This window comes from Siphateles boraxobius, unplaced genomic scaffold (assembly GCF_051911475.1).
Source record: "Siphateles boraxobius isolate OS27281-9 unplaced genomic scaffold, OSU_SipBor_1 5, whole genome shotgun sequence".
NCBI lineage: Eukaryota > Metazoa > Chordata > Actinopteri > Cypriniformes > Leuciscidae > Siphateles > Siphateles boraxobius.
The window spans coordinates 9,930,371-9,947,087 of record NW_027509141.1 but is presented as its reverse complement, the minus strand read 5'-3'; positions in this window follow the sequence as shown (position 1 = coordinate 9,947,087).

The following is a 16,717-nucleotide window of genomic DNA, read 5'->3' as shown; positions in this document are numbered from 1 at the left end:
TTCTTTCTTTCTAACTAATCTTTCTTCTTTCTTTCTTTCTTTCTAACTAATCTTTCTTTCTTTCTTTCTTTCTAACTAATCTTTCTTTCTTTCTTTCTTTCTTTCTTTCTAACTAATCTTTCTTCTTTCTTTCTAACTAATCTTTCTTCTTTATTTCTAACTAATCTTTCTTTCTTTCTTTCTTTCTTTCTTTCTTTCTTTCTTTCTTTCTTACTAATCTTTCTTCTTTCTTTCTTTCTTTCTAACTAATCTTTCTTCTTTCTTTCTTTCTTTCTAACTAATCTTTCTTTTTTCTTTCTTTCTTTCTTTCTTTCTTTCTAACTAATATTTCTTCTTTCTTTCTTTCTAACTAATATTTCTTCTTTCTAACTAATCTTTCTTCTTTCTTTCTAACTAATCTTTCTTTCTTTCTAACTAATCTTTCTTTCTTTCTAACTAATCTTTCTTCTTTCTTTCTTTCTAACTAATCTTTCTTCTTTCTTTCTTTCTTTCTAACTAATCTTTCTTCTTTCTTTCTTTCTTTCTTTTTCTTTCTTTCTTTCTAACTAATCTTTCTTCTTTCTTTCTTTCTTTCTAACTAATCTTTCTTCTTTCTTTCTTTCTTTCTAACTAATCTTTCTTTCTTTCTTTCTTTCTAACTAATCTTTCTTTCTTTCTTTCTTTCTTTCTTTCTTTCTTTCTTTCTTTCTAACTAATCTTTCTTCTTTCTTTCTAACTAATCTTTCTTCTTTATTTCTAACTAATCTTTCTTTCTTTCTTTCTTTCTTTCTTTCTTTCTTTCTTTCTTTCTTTCTAACTAATCTTTCTTCTTTCTTTCTTTCTTTCTTTCTTTCTTACTAATCTTTCTTCTTTCTTTCTAACTAATCTTTCTTTCTAACTAATCTTTCTTTCTTTCTAACTAATCTTTCTTCTTTCTTTCTTTCTTTCTTTCTTTCTTTCTTTCTTTCTTTCTTTCTTTCTTTCTAACTAATCTTTCTTCTTTCTTTCTAACTAATCTTTCTTCTTTATTTCTAACTAATCTTTCTTTCTTTCTTTCTTTCTTTCTTTCTAACTAATCTTTCTTCTTTCTTTCTTTCTTTCTTTCTTTCTTTCTTACTAATCTTTCTTCTTTCTTTCTAACTAATCTTTCTTTCTTTCTAACTAATCTTTCTTTCTTTCTAACTAATCTTTCTTCTTTCTTTCTTTCTTTCTAACTAATCTTTCTTCTTTCTTTCTTTCTTTCTTTCTAACTAATCTTTCTTCTTTCTTTCTTTCTTTCTTTTTCTTTCTTTCTTTCTAACTAATCTTTCTTCTTTCTTTCTTTCTTTCTAACTAATCTTTCTTCTTTCTTTCTTTCTTTCTAACTAATCTTTCTTTCTTTCTTTCTAACTAATCTTTCTTTCTTTCTTTCTTTCTTTCTTTCTAACTAATCTTTCTTCTTTCTTTCTAACTAATCTTTCTTCTTTATTTCTAACTAATCTTTCTTTCTTTCTTTCTTTCTTTCTAACTAATCTTTCTTCTTTCTTTCTAACTAATCTTTCTTCTTTATTTCTAACTAATCTTTCTTTCTTTCTTTCTTTCTTTCTAACTAATCTTTCTTCTTTCTTTCTTTCTTTCTTTCTTTCTTTTTCTTTCTTTCTTTCTAACTAATCTTTCTTCTTTCTTTCTTTCTTTCTTTCTAACTAATCTTTCTTCTTTCTTTCTTTCTTTCTTTCTTTCTAACTATTCTTTCTTCTTTCTTTCTTTCTTTCTTTCTTTCTTACTAATCTTTCTTCTTTCTTTCTAACTAATCTTTCTTTCTTTCTAACTAATCTTTCTTTCTTTCTAACTAATCTTTCTTCTTTCTTTCTTTCTTTCTTTCTAACTAATCTTTCTTCTTTCTTTCTTTCTTTCTTTCTAACTAATCTTTCTTCTTTCTTTCTTTCTTTCTAACTAATCTTTCTTCTTTCTTTCTTTCTAACTAATCTTTCTTCTTTCTTTCTTTCTTTCTAACTAATCTTTCTTTCTTTCTTTCTTTCTAACTAATCTTTCTTTCTTTCTTTCTTTCTTTCTTTCTAACTAATCTTTCTTCTTTCTTTCTAACTAATCTTTCTTCTTTATTTCTAACTAATTTTCTTTCTTTCTTTCTTTCTTTCTTTCTTTCTTTCTAACTAATCTTTCTTCTTTCTTTCTTTCTTTCTTTCTTTCTTTTTCTTTCTTTCTTTCTAACTAATCTTTCTTCTTTCTTTCTTTCTTTCTTTCTAACTAATCTTTCTTCTTTCTTTCTTTCTTTCTTTCTAACTATTCTTTCTTCTTTCTTTCTTTCTTTCTTTCTAATTAATCTTTCTTTCTTTCTTTCTAACTAATCTTTCTTCTTTCTTTCTAACTAATCTTTCTTCTTTCTTTCTTTCTTTCTTTCTAACTAATCTTTCTTCTTTCTTTCTTTCTTTCTTTCTTTTTCTTTCTTTCTTTCTAACTAATCTTTCTTCTTTCTTTCTTTCTTTCTTTCTAACTAATCTTTCTTCTTTCTTTCTTTCTTTCTTTCTAACTATTCTTTCTTCTTTCTTTCTTTCTTTCTTTCTAACTAATCTTTCTTCTTTCTTTCTAACTAATCTTTCTTTCTTTCTTTCTAACTAATCTTTCTTCTTTCTTTCTAACTAATCTTTCTTCTTTCTTTCTTTCTTTCTAACTAATCTTTCTTTCTTTCTTTCTTTCTTTCTTTCTTTCTTTCTAACTAATCTTTCTTCTTTCTTTCTAACTAATCTTTCTTCTTTCTTTCTAACTAATCTTTCTTCTTTCTTTCTTTCTTTCTTTCTTTCTAACTAATCTTTCTTCTTTCTTTCTTTCTTTCTTTCTTACTAATCTTTCTTCTTTCTTTCTTTCTTTCTAACTAATCTTTCTTCTTTCTTTCTTTCTTTCTAACTAATCTTTCTTTTTTCTTTCTTTCTTTCTTTCTTTCTTTCTAACTAATATTTCTTCTTTCTTTCTTTCTAACTAATATTTCTTCTTTCTAACTAATCTTTCTTCTTTCTTTCTAACTAATCTTTCTTTCTTTCTAACTTATCTTTCTTTCTTTCTAACTAATCTTTCTTCTTTCTTTCTTTCTTTCTTTCTAACTAATCTTTCTTCTTTCTTTCTTTCTTTCTAACTAATCTTTCTTCTTTCTTTCTTTCTTTCTTTCTTTTTCTTTCTTTCTTTCTAACTAATCTTTCTTCTTTCTTTCTTTCTTTCTAACTAATCTTTCTTCTTTCTTTCTTTCTTTCTAACTAATCTTTCTTTCTTTCTTTCTTTCTAACTAATCTTTCTTTCTTTCTTTCTTTCTTTCTTTCTAACTAATCTTTCTTCTTTCTTTCTAACTAATCTTTCTTCTTTATTTCTAACTAATCTTTCTTTCTTTCTTTCTTTCTTTCTTTCTTTCTTACTAATCTTTCTTCTTTCTTTCTTTCTTTCTTTCTAACTAATCTTTCTTCTTTCTTTCTTTCTTTCTAACTAATCTTTCTTTTTTCTTTCTTTCTTTCTTTCTTTCTTTCTAACTAATATTTCTTCTTTCTTTCTTTCTAACTAATATTTCTTCTTTCTAACTAATCTTTCTTCTTTCTTTCTAACTAATCTTTCTTTCTTTCTAACTAATCTTTCTTTCTTTCTAACTAATCTTTCTTCTTTCTTTCTTTCTAACTAATCTTTCTTCTTTCTTTCTTTCTTTCTAACTAATCTTTCTTCTTTCTTTCTTTCTTTCTTTCTTTCTTTCTTTCTTTCTTTTTCTTTCTTTCTTTTTCTTTCTTTCTAACTAATCTTTCTTCTTTCTTTCTTTCTTTCTTTCTTTCTTTCTTTCTTTCTAACTAATCTTTCTTCTTTCTTTCTTTCTTTCTTTCTAACTAATCTTTCTTTCTTTCTTTCTAACTAATCTTTCTTCTTTCTTTCTTTCTAACTAATCTTTCTTCTTTCTTTCTTTCTTTCTTTCTTTCTAACTAATCTTTCTTCTTTCTTTCTAACTAATCTTTCTTCTTTCTTTCTAACTAATCTTTCTTCTTTCTTTCTTTCTTTCTTTCTTTCTAACTAATCTTTCTTCTTTCTTTCTTTCTTTCTAACTAATCTTTCTTCTTTCTTTCTTTCTAACTATTCTTTCTTCTTTCTTTCTTTCTTTCTTTCTTTCTTTCTTTCTAACTAATCTTTCTTTCTAACTAATTCTTTCTTTCTTTCTTTCTAACTAATCTTTCTTCTTTCTTTCTTTCTTTCTAACTAATCTTTCTTTCTTTCTTTCTTTCTTTCTTTCTTCCTTTCTTTCTTTCTTTCTTTCTTTTTCTTTCTTTCTTTTTCTTTCTTTCTTTCTAACTAATCTTTCTTCTTTCTTTCTTTCTTTCTAACTAATCTTTCTTCTTTCTTTCTTTCTAACTAATCTTTCTTCTTTCTTTCTTTCTTTCTTTCTTTCTAACTAATCTTTCTTCTTTCTTTCTAACTACTCTTTCTTCTTTCTTTCTAACTAATCTTTCTTCTTTCTTTCTTTCTTTCTTTCTTTCTTTCTAACTAATCTTTCTTCTTTCTTTCTTTCTTTCTTTCTTTCTTTCTTTCTTTCTTTCTTTCTTTCTAACTAATCTTTCTTCTTTCTTTCTAACTAATCTTTCTTCTTTCTTTCTAACTAATCTTTCTTCTTTCTTTCTTTCTTTCTTTCTTTCTTTCTTTCTAACTAATCTTTCTTCTTTCTTTCTTTCTTTCTTTCTTTCTTTTTCTTTCTTTCTAACTAATCTTTCTTCTTTCTTTCTTTCTTTCTAACTAATCTTTCTTCTTTCTTTCTTTCTAACTATTCTTTCTTCTTTCTTTCTTTCTTTCTAACTAATCTTTCTTTCTAACTAATTCTTTCTTTCTTTCTAACTAATCTTTCTTCTTTCTTTCTTTCTTTCTAACTAATCTTTCTTCTTTCTTTCTTTCTTTCTTTCTTTCTTTCTTTCTTTCTTTTTCTTTCTTTCTTTCTTTTTCTTTCTTTCTTTCTTTTTCTTTCTTTCTTTCTAACTAATCTTTCTTCTTTCTTTCTTTCTTTCTAACTAATCTTTCTTCTTTCTTTCTTTCTTTCTAACTAATATTTCTTTCTTTCTTTCTAACTAATCTTTCTTCTTTCTTTCTTTCTAACTAATCTTTCTTCTTTCTTTCTTTCTTTCTTTCTTTCTAACTAATCTTTCTTCTTTCTTTCTAACTAATCTTTCTTCTTTCTTTCTAACTAATCTTTCTTCTTTCTTTCTTTCTTTCTTTCTTTCTTTCTTTCTTTCTTTCTTTCTTTCTTTCTTTCTAACTAATCTTTCTTCTTTCTTTCTTTCTTTCTTTTTCTTTCTTTCTTTCTAACTAATCTTTCTTCTTTCTTTCTTTCTTTCTAACTAATCTTTCTTCATTCTTTCTTTCTAACTAATTCTTTCTTTCTTTCTAACTAATCTTTCTTCTTTCTTTCTTTCTTTCTTTTTCTTTCTTTCTTTCTTTCTTTCTTTCTTTCTTTCTAACTAATATTTCTTCTTTCTTTCTTTCTTTCTTTCTTTCTTTCTAACTAATATTTCTTCTTTCTTTCTTTCTTTCTTTCTTTCTAACTAATATTTCTTCTTTCTTTCTAACTAATCTTTCTTCTTTCTTTCTAACTAATCTTTCTTCTTTCTTTCTAACTAATCTTTCTTCTTTCTTTCTTTCTTTCTTTCTTTCTTTCTTTCTTTCTAACTAATCTTTCTTCTTTCTTTCTTTCTTTCTTTTTCTTTCTTTCTAACTAATCTTTCTTCTTTCTTTCTTTCTTTCTAACTAATCTTTCTTCTTTCTTTCTTTCTAACTATTCTTTCTTCTTTCTTTCTTTCTTTCTTTCTTCTTTCTTTCTTTCTAACTAATCTTTCTTCTTTCTTTCTTTCTTTCTTTCTTTCTAACTAATCTTTCTTCTTTCTTTCTAACTAATCTTTCTTCTTTCTTTCTTTCTTTCTTTCTTTCTTTCTTTCTTTCTTTCTTTCTTTCTTTCTTTCTTCCTTTCTTTCTTTCTTTCTTTTTCTTTCTTTCTTTCTTTTTCTTTCTTTCTTTCTAACTAATCTTTCTTCTTTCTTTCTTTCTTTCTAACTAATCTTTCTTCTTTCTTTCTTTCTTTCTAACTAATATTTCTTTCTTTCTTTCTAACTAATCTTTCTTCTTTCTTTCTTTCTAACTAATCTTTCTTCTTTCTTTCTTTCTTTCTTTCTTTCTTTCTTTCTTTCTAACTAATCTTTCTTCTTTCTTTCTAACTAATCTTTCTTCTTTCTTTCTAACTAATCTTTCTTCTTTCTTTCTTTCTTTCTTTCTTTCTTTCTAACTAATCTTTCTTCTTTCTTTCTTTCTTTCTTTCTTTTTCTTTCTTTCTTTCTAACTAATCTTTCTTCTTTCTTTCTTTCTTTCTAACTAATCTTTCTTCATTCTTTCTTTCTAACTAATTCTTTCTTTCTTTCTTTCTAACTAATCTTTCTTCTTTCTTTCTTTCTTTCTTTTTCTTTCTTTCTTTCTTTCTTTCTTTCTTTCTAACTAATCTTTCTTCTTTCTTTCTTTCTTTCTTTCTTTCTTTCTTTCTTTCTAACTAATATTTCTTCTTTCTTTCTTTCTTTCTTTCTAACTAATATTTCTTCTTTCTTTCTAACTAATCTTTCTTCTTTCTTTCTAACTAATCTTTCTTCTTTCTTTCTAACTAATCTTTCTTCTTTCTTTCTTTCTTTCTTTCTTTCTTTCTTTCTAACTAATCTTTCTTCTTTCTTTCTTTCTTTCTTTCTTTCTTTTTCTTTCTTTCTAACTAATCTTTCTTCTTTCTTTCTTTCTTTCTAACTAATCTTTCTTCTTTCTTTCTTTCTAACTATTCTTTCTTCTTTCTTTCTTTCTTTCTTTCTTTCTTTCTTTCTGCTTTCTTTCTTTCTAACTAATCTTTCTTCTTTCTTTCTTTCTTTCTTTCTTTCAAACTAATCTTTCTTCTTTCTTTCTAACTAATCTTTCTTCTTTCTTTCTTTCTTTCTTTCTTTCTTTCTTTCTTTCTTTCTAACTAATCTTTCTTCTTTCTTTCTTTCTTTCTTTCTTTTTCTTTCTTTCTTTCTAACTAATCTTTCTTCTTTCTTTCTTTCTTTCTAACTAATCTTTCTTCTTTCTTTCTTTCTTTCTTTCTTTCTTTCTTTCTTTCTAACTAATATTTCTTCTTTCTTTCTTTCTTTCTTTCTTTCTTTCTTTCTAACTAATATTTCTTCTTTCTTTCTAACTAATATTTCTTCTTTCTTTCTTTCTAACTAATCTTTCTTTCTTTCTTTCTTTCTAACTAATCTTTCTTCTTTCTTTCTTTCTTTCTTTCTTTCTAACTAATCTTTCTTCTTTCTTTCTTTCTTTCTTTCTTTCTAACTAATCTTTCTTCTTTCTTTCTTTCTTTCTTTCTAACTAATCTTTCTTCTTTCTTTCTTTCTTTCTTTCTTTCTAACTAATCTTTCTAACTAATTATTTCTTTCTTTCTTTCTAACTAATCTTTCTTCTTTCTTTCTTTCTTTCTTTCTTTCTTTCTTTCTTTCTTTCTTTCTAACTAATCTTTCTTCTTTCTTTCTTTCTTTCTTTCTAACTAATATTTCTTCTTTCTTTCTTTCTTTCTTTCTTTCTAACTAATCTTTCTTCTTTCTTCACCCTAGCTAATCTTTCTTCTTTCTTTCTAACTAATCTTTCTTCTTTCTTTCTTTCTTTCTAACTAATCTTTCTTCTTTCTTTCTTTCTTTCTTTCTTTCTAACTCATCTTTCTTTCTTTCTTTCTTTTTCTTTCTTTCTTTCTAACTAATCTTTCTTCTTTCTTTCTTTCTTTCTTTCTAACTAATCTTTCTTTCTAACTAATTCTTTCTTTCTTTCTTCTTTCTTTCTTTCTAACTAATCTTTCTTTCTAACTAATCTTTCTTCTTTCTTCTTTCTTTCTTTCTTTCTTTCTAACTAATCTTTCTTTCTTTCTTTCTAACTAATCTTTCTTATTTCTTTCTTTCTTTCTAGCTAATCTTTCTTCTTTCTTTCTAACTAATCTTTCTTCTTTCTTTCTTTCTAACTAATCTTTCTTTCTAACTAATTCTTTCTTTCTTTCTTTCTAACTAATCTTTCTTCTTTCTTTCTTTCTTTCTTTCTTTCTAACTAATCTTTCTTTCTTTCTTTCTAACTAATCTTTCTTCTTTCTTTCTTTCTTTCTAGCTAATCTTTCTTCTTTCTTTCTAACTAATCTTTCTTCTTTCTTTCTTTCTTTCTAACTAATCTTTCTTAGTATTAAAAATTTCTTTTCCATAGCAACCACCCATAACACCCTAGCAACCACCCAAAATACCTTAAAACACCCTAGCAACACCATAGCAACCACCCAAAATACCCTAGAACACCCTAGCAACTGCATAGCAACCACCCAGAACACACTAGCAACCACCCAAAATACCTTAAATCACCCTAGCAACACCATTGCAACCACCCAAAATACCCTAGAACACCCTAGCAACCACCAGAACACCCTAGCAACTGCCTAGCAACCACCCAGAACACCCTAGCAACCACCCAAAATACCATAAATCACCCTAGCAACACCATAGCAACCACCCGAAATACCCTAGAACACCCTAGCAACGCCCTAGCAACCACCAGAACACCCTAGAAACCAACCAAAATACCTTAAATCACCCTAGCAACTGCCTAGCAACCACCCAGAACACCCTAGCAACCACCCAAAATACCTTAAATCACCCTAGCAACACCATAGCAACCACCCAAAGTACCCTAGAACACCCTAGCAACGCCCTAGCAACCACCAGAACACCCTAGCAACCACCCAAAATACCTTAAATCACCCTAGCAACACCATAGCAACCACCCAAAATACCCTGGAACACCCTGGCAACGCCCTAGCAACCACCAGAACACCCTAGCAACCAACCAAAATACCTTAAATCACCCTAGCAACTGCCTAGCAACCACCCAGAACACCCTAGCAACCACCGAAAATACCTTAAATCACCCTAGCAACACCATAGCAACCACCCAAAATACCCTAGAACACCCTAGCAACGCCCTAGCAACCACCAGAACACCCTAGCAACTCCCAAAAATGCCTTTAAACATCCTAGCAACACCATAGCAACCACCCAAAAAAGCCTAGAACACCCTAGCAACACCATAGCAACCACCCAATACACCATAGCAACTGCCTAGCTACCACCCAGAACACCCTGGCAACCACCCAAAATACCTTAAATCACCCTAGCAACACCATAGCAACCACCCAAAATACCCTAGAACACCCTAGCAACTGCCTAGCAACCACCCAGAACACCCTAGCAACTAATATAAACTATAAACCCTGGCAACCACCCAAAATACCTTAAATCACCCTAGCAACACCATAGCAACCACACAAAATACCCTAGAACACCCTAGCAACTGCCTAGCAACCACCCAGAACACCCTAGCAACTAATATAAACTTCAAACTGCTTTAAAATTCAAACTAAATTTCAACTTTAAACTAATTTAAACTATAAACTAATTTAAACTTCAACCTACTTCAAACTACTTTAAACTTTAAACTAATTTAAACTTCTAAATACTTTTAACTTTAAACTAATTTAAACTTATTTAAACGTTAAACTAATTTAAACTATAAACTAATTTAAACTTCAAATTACTTTAAACTTCAAACTAATTTACACTTTAAACTAATTTACATATTAAACTAATGTAAACTTCAAACTACTTTAAACTTCTTTAAACTTTCTGGTCCAAACTTTCACAAGCCAACTTAAAGTTTGTCTCGACGAACTTTTTCTAGTTTGCAAATAAAGCTGCATATTCCTCCCTCAACCTCAACTGCCCCCATAATAATCTTGTGGTGCGTGCAGCATGAGAATGAATAAGTAAAAATCACTGTGCTCCATAAGTGATAGGCTAAATATATTATGCAGCCTATTAGCAAGAGCATGTTTCTGTTTTCTTCAAAACAAAGTTGCATCAGAATGGCTTAAGTGTGCTCAGGCCTGGAACCATAGACTGGAATGCTAAAGTGCAATGTGAGTGCAGGCCAGCAAGAGAGTGGAGGGGGGACAATCAGGCTCGTTACAAGGCAACCCTGCCTAGTGCGAGTACGTTCTTAGTGTTTATAAGCTTTTATCTATATAGTTAATTGAGGTTCATGTAGATTGGTAAAGTCCCTTCTAGGACCGAGGTGTGGTAGATGGCATATAATTAACTGGATGTTGTCTAGCTTGTCCCCAGATAGACATTATACTTGTATGACACTATCTGATATATTATGTTACCAGTATGGCTGCAGAGTTAACCTTTTTGCCTTAAAGGATTTTTATTTTGTATTTATTTATTGATAACTGGGGCACATTCTTCGTATGTGAATTACTCATCAACTTACTGTTGATGATTTGACATGATCCAGGATTGTTAGGTGTTTCGAAGCTCATCCTGGAGTTGCTGTCATAGCAGCAGGTCTGTAATTTAAAAATTAATTTGGAAATGCTTATAATGTTGTGTAGTCTATAATAATTCACAGCCAATTTTACTCATTTGTAAGATTTATTTGTGAGCGAATAATTATCTCATAATTTAGTTAGTCTGAACTGTACATTGATTTGAAAAGTGACGGATATTATGCAGGTTGCATGATGCAACGCTGGAGATTTTAAGACTTAAAAAGCTACATAACATAATAAAAATATCTACTATTCCATTTTATAGAGAAAGAGAGAGACAGACAGATATTGTGCTTTGTTTTAAAAATTATTTCTTGATTACTTATAATTTCATTACATTGCTGTCTGCTGCATGACTATGATAAATGAACAAATGATAAAGCTCGGTTTGCTGAATATTCAACCCCTTACTTCAAAAGCACTTGATGAAAGTTAATGATATGATTACAGACTATAACCTAGATGTGCTGTGTTTGACAGAAACCTGGCTTAAACCAAACAATTACATTACTTTGAGTCCACCCCCCAAGATTACGGTTATAAACATGAACCTCGTATGGAAGACAAAGGGGGAGGTGTTGCTGTAATTTATAGTAATATTTTCAGAATTACTAAGAAGTCTAGTTTCAAATATAATTATTTTGAAGTGTTGGTGCTTAATGTAACAATATCTAGTGTAAATGATAAATCACATTTGAGATTTGTGCTGGCTACTGTATACATGCAACCAGGGCACCATACAGACTTTATCAAAGAATTTGCTGATTTTCTATCAGAGTAAGTACTGGCTGCAGATAAAGTCCTAATTGTTGGTGATTTTAATATACATGTAGATAACGAAAAATATGCATTTGGATTGGCATTTATAGACATTCTTAACTCTATTGGAGTTAGACAACATGTGTCAGGACCTACTCATTTTCGTAATCATACTATAGATCTAATATCATTACATGGAATCTATGTTGATGCCGTTGAAATTCTGCAGCAGAGTGATGACATCTCAGATCATTATCTAGTTTCGTGCAAACTTCATTTAGCCAAGGCTGCAAAGCCGACTCAGTGTTATATTGTAGACCTATCAATTCTGCCACTTAAGATTGCTTTATAAATAATCTTCCTGATCAGTTTCATCATCACAGTGTAAGGAACTCAGCTTTTTGGAAATATTAATAATCAATAATATCTTGTTATTATTAATTATAAATATTTGGGTCAGTTAATTGGATTAACTTGATGTGGCTGAATTAATATTACAATCAATTAATCAGTTCTTCCAACGAACTCTTTTGATTATTAATTTATTCTAAGAAAAGGGTATCTTCCATGGCCACCGAAGAATAATTATTTCTTCGCCTGTACTTGTACTTTGAGCCAGTAGCAAAAACCGTGATCGTAAAGTGACTTGTATTGCAAGCAAAACAGAACCAAATACATATTATGTACAAGTTTTATTAACTAAATATAGATATTTATATGAATATAAATAAACTAAACAACATACACACATGAATACATAAATAGGTTAGTGATAGGATGAAATTGGAAACCGGAAGAGGGTCTATGAGAAGAACCATCAGAATTTCATTTTCACATTTCATTGAATTGAATACTTGCATTTGTAATGGGAACAATTCTTGAAGTTGTTGAAAATTGAAGTCGTTGATGGTTCCGGCAGTGTCAAGTGGAAGTTGGTTGAGCGTTCTCTTTCTCCAGGACCGCATGGCTGGTTTGGGCAAGGCCTGGGACTCTGTTGAGGCCACGCCGAGCACCCAGGAGAAGTGAGGAAGTCGGAAGGATGGGTGATTGGAGTCGTTGTTGGTTGGAGTCTTTGTTGGTTGGAGTCTTTGTTCCAAAACTCCTGAGATTGTCCTTGGTTCTTTGTGAGAGAGAGTCTTCTCTCTTTTCCATGAGGCCGGATCTGGTTGGAATCGAGGCCTGCTGGGCCCTGGGGCCCCCGTGGAGGGGGAGGGGGCTCCCCAGTCTCACCAGAACAGTGTTGCGGCTGGATGAAAAAACTAAGAGAGGGCGGTCACTGTTGCCTGCCTCTGATATACCCTGAGAAAAGAACCAACCCCTAAGGTTTGAATGGACCTATGAGTAAGGTGACATGTCCGAGAGGGGAAGCGGCTCTTAGTTGATTTATGGTCTTTGTCCCCAGCATGCTTAGACTGTTCATTCAAGCTCAAATAGACATAACAAATTCACATTGCATTCTAAGAGAAGGTGATGTACATCAAAGTGTGTGTCATTAAATGAGGATTAATTTGCTAGGAAGCATGATACAGGTGAGGTTATATTGACCGTTGGGTGGTTGTTCAACCACATACACCCCAATCAAACATACCATGTTGTTATACCTAATAGTACACGAGACAGTAAATCATCACAGTTTCTGTGAGGCATGTTCCTTCATAGATCAGAGTAACACCGCAAAGTTTATTTAATTAAAGATGGTCTCTCTCTCTTAAGCATGTGGCGCATGTGGCCACATTCCTTTGAGGTCGTAAAGTCTGTTATCAGTCTTAAAGTGTTCTGTAACCGGACACCCGGCTGACAAAGTAACTTCATTTGTGAGGTTAGTTTTGGGGGAGAGTTTCATAGACCTTTATATTCATTAAATATAGTGAATATGAATAATTAGTGTGTGTCTGATTGGTCCAGACCCTACATCCCCCCCTTTCGACCGTTGTTGTCCCCCTCAAGGACAACCATGATCGAAGTTGAAAGTGCCGACAGATCAGACACACCTTTGTCATAGAAGGCTGGAAGGCCATGGTGGCCTCTGGTTGCTCGCGTCTTCTGGAGTGGTGGTCGTTCCACGGCGGTTGATGTGGACAGTAGCCCAGTACAGGTCTCTGCAGCAGGTGTTGGGGCAGAAGGTGCCTTGACTGGGTATCACCTGTCATTCTGGAGTTAGGGTGAAATTGTGGTTCTTGAAGAAGGATGAGGTTTCCAGCTTTGATTCAGGTTTGGCCTCAGCAGGGCAGCGTGTGTCTTGGATCAGAGACTGCAGACCAGCTGAGTTTGAGTAAAGTCATTCTGGAAGACAGTAAACAGCTGTTTCATGGAGTTCACTGTCTGGTTCAGCCGAACGCTGTGGGTGTTGGGAATTACCACAGTTCCCTTCGATGTCTTGCCGATGGACGGCAGGGAGGCACTCTGTGTTGTGAGTTGCCCTTTTAGCTGTGGGATTTCAGTTTGAATTTCAGCCACACGTTGTCTCACGGTGGCTAGGTTCAGTGCGTTGACACTGGACATGCCAATGTTAACAGAGTTCCGACGGCAGTGGCGGTTGTGTCCATCTGGCTCTGCTTGTGTGACATTTTTTTTTCAAGTTGGTTGAGCATGTGTTCGACATTGGCCTCAGCGTGGGTGAGGGAGTGGAGTCGAACATACACTCTCTGGGTGTGGGTCCTTCAGTTGGTGATAAGGAGTCCCGGTTGTTCCTTCGGGATGCTGCTTGATACCGGACCTGGTGAGATGACCGACTGCGGCTGTCCTCTGGTTGGCTGGAGGCACAGGAAGACTAACCACAGCAGCATCCTGGAACAAGCAAAGGGGAGAGGGAGAGAGAAAGGGAGGAAAGATCTCAGCGACTGTCGTCCTTTGTTGGCTAGGACAGTCTTTCCGCTTCGAGGACGCCGGTATGCCAATTGCTTCGGTGTTCTGGTGCTGCGGTGTGCAGCACATGCTGCGTCATGGGCATACACTGGCATGAACTAGAGTCCTGCGCGGGACTGTTTTCTTCATCCCGCTCCCGCCCGCGCCCGCCGAATTTCTGACCATTACCGCCCGCTCCCGCAACGTATGTGTTACACTCCCGCCCGCTCCCGCAATATGTATGTCCACTCCCGCCCGCTCCCGCAAAACTCGGAGAATTTATTCCCGCACAATAATAGAGATGCACTGACTTTGTGTCTTCTCCCGTCCCGCAGGAAAAAAACGCGTAATTGTATTGCTATTATTAAAGAGATTCATGGGTTTGTTGGTTTCGTTTCCCTGGCCTGCATGTATTCTGATGCACTGATCAGGAAGATGAATAGTAAATGTCAGACTTGCCTTGCTCAGGTTTTGTGCTGTAAATACCCAGTTTGAGGTTCTTTTCCACATCATTGACATCTCCATCATGTCGTTAGGCAACCTCCCGATCCCGCAGGGTTTTTTTTTGCCCGCCCATTCCCGCCCGCAGCAAAGTTCAAACCGCCCGCTCCCGCGAGATTTGCGTTGGGTCCCGCGGGACCCGGCGGGACTCAATCCCAATGCAGCCCTCTAGCATGAACCCCCCTTTTGCACTGTGGCACCACAAGCTTTGGCGCAGCGATGTCATCAGGTGCATAACACAGAGTGTTGTCCTGTGCACGCAGCGTGTGCTTGTTGATTTCAGTTGTCTGGGGCACCGGTTGTCGGTGGGTGCAGACGGCGTTCGTGGGTGGTTGGAGGGGTTAGAGGTGGTTTCTCATAGTGTCCATTGGTTTGTCATAGTCTTTGGTAAGCTGGAAGGTTGGGGTCAGGTTAAGCAGAGGCTCTGTGACATTTGTGGTGAGAGACTAATTCATGACCCTAAAAGTTCAGAACCACTGTTTAATGGGTTCGCTAGATATGTAGCATAAAGTTAGGTGTTTCATGTGTATCTAGCTAGTGATGTGTCTCTTGTATCTTTATCATCTTAGCTGTGGATGTTAGGAGGCTAAGACTTGTGTGGTTCCTAGAGTATTTCCTGGAAAGGGCATAGCCGAGATGAAATAAATGACTTAAGATGGTTCTTATGACTAAATTATTTCTCTGGACTTAAATGGTGGTTCACTGCGGCTTGACGAAGTGAAGGATAGGAGGAAAAGGGACAGCTTTCCTATTCAAATTATGCTTATTATCAATCCTCAGGACTATAGTTATGCCCTAGTAATTGTTGAAATTACTTGTGTCGCAGGGTCACAAAAATGAGTGCACTTGTTGAAAATAAACACAATCACAAATAAAGGTGTCTCTGTTTCCTTTCTGGGCCCAATGGGAAATAGAACCACATTCGAACAAGAGAGGAAATGGAATTAAATCATATAGATGACCGAATAGACAAGGGAATAGCTGACTGCTATTATTATCAAAGTGGAAATAAAAGAATAAAATAAAAAAATAAAGTAAGTAATCAAAACAGCGGTAATGATCTGAAATTGAGAATAATCAATAGCACTAGTGACTAACCTTTAGATTTGCCTGGACCAACACTCCCTAGGTGGTCACAGCTGTTGAGTGTTTAAGACCACACCGTGTGTGTCCCTCCAAAGGTTTAGTCAATATGCTGATGAAAATTCTCATAACTATAATAATTCTTCTCTAGCTACACAGCTTACATGTAATTAAACTTGGGTTTAATTGCCAGGGCATCTGCAAATTTAGCCTACAGCGCTCAGCAAGGACTATGCCTAAACTAGTGAAGGTGAAATTCAGCTGAGAAGAATTGAAAGTAAGGAAAGAGAAAAATTAGAAACCCTAAATGGGGTTAAAGAAAGTATTTTAGAATACTTTGCGCTGTATACATAAAAGCTGTAATTAAGGCGTCAAGTAAATGATGCTAACCGCTAACTGTAGAAGTTATTATGTAGCTTAGCCTAAGCTGGATGGATGCTAGGTTAGCTTAGCTTAGCCTAAACTGGATGGACGCTAGGTTAAGTTAGCTTAGCCACCTAGGCTGGTTTGATTACAAAATGATGTCACGAGTTAGCACTTCCTGTGACAAGTCGTTGTCATGGGAAACAGTGCATGTCAGAACAATTCAACAGTACCTGAAGAATGTCTACACATTTTACTGAGTTATGCATGTTTAAACGGGTTAAAAGGGGGCGCCTATACTTTAAGTCTTTCAAGAACTTGATGTTACATTCAGTAAAATGCTAATGTGTTTTGGCATTTGCTAATTTTACTCATGGAACTCTTCTCTTTACTTTACACAACTTATTCTATTCGTTTACAAAGTAAGGAAATAGATTTGCTGTAAGTCAAAGCTTGTCTAAGCCTATATAGTTACGTCCCTCTCATGCATAAATGCTGACTTTTCAGCGAGTGAACAGTTTTGATCGCTAGGTAGCTCTTTGCTTGTGGATGCAGCTACAAATTTAGGTGAATTACATCAATCTAACAATAATTTGTAAGGCCTTTACATTGTAGAAAGGGGAGCATCACCCAGGTCTACGTATATATAACACTGTCCTGAGCTTTCTTTTTCAGAAACAGGTTTAGCAATACTGCAATTTGGATTTCTTTAACCAAAGCAGGATAGATATCGGTACAGTTTACAAGCTGCTGAGATGAGAT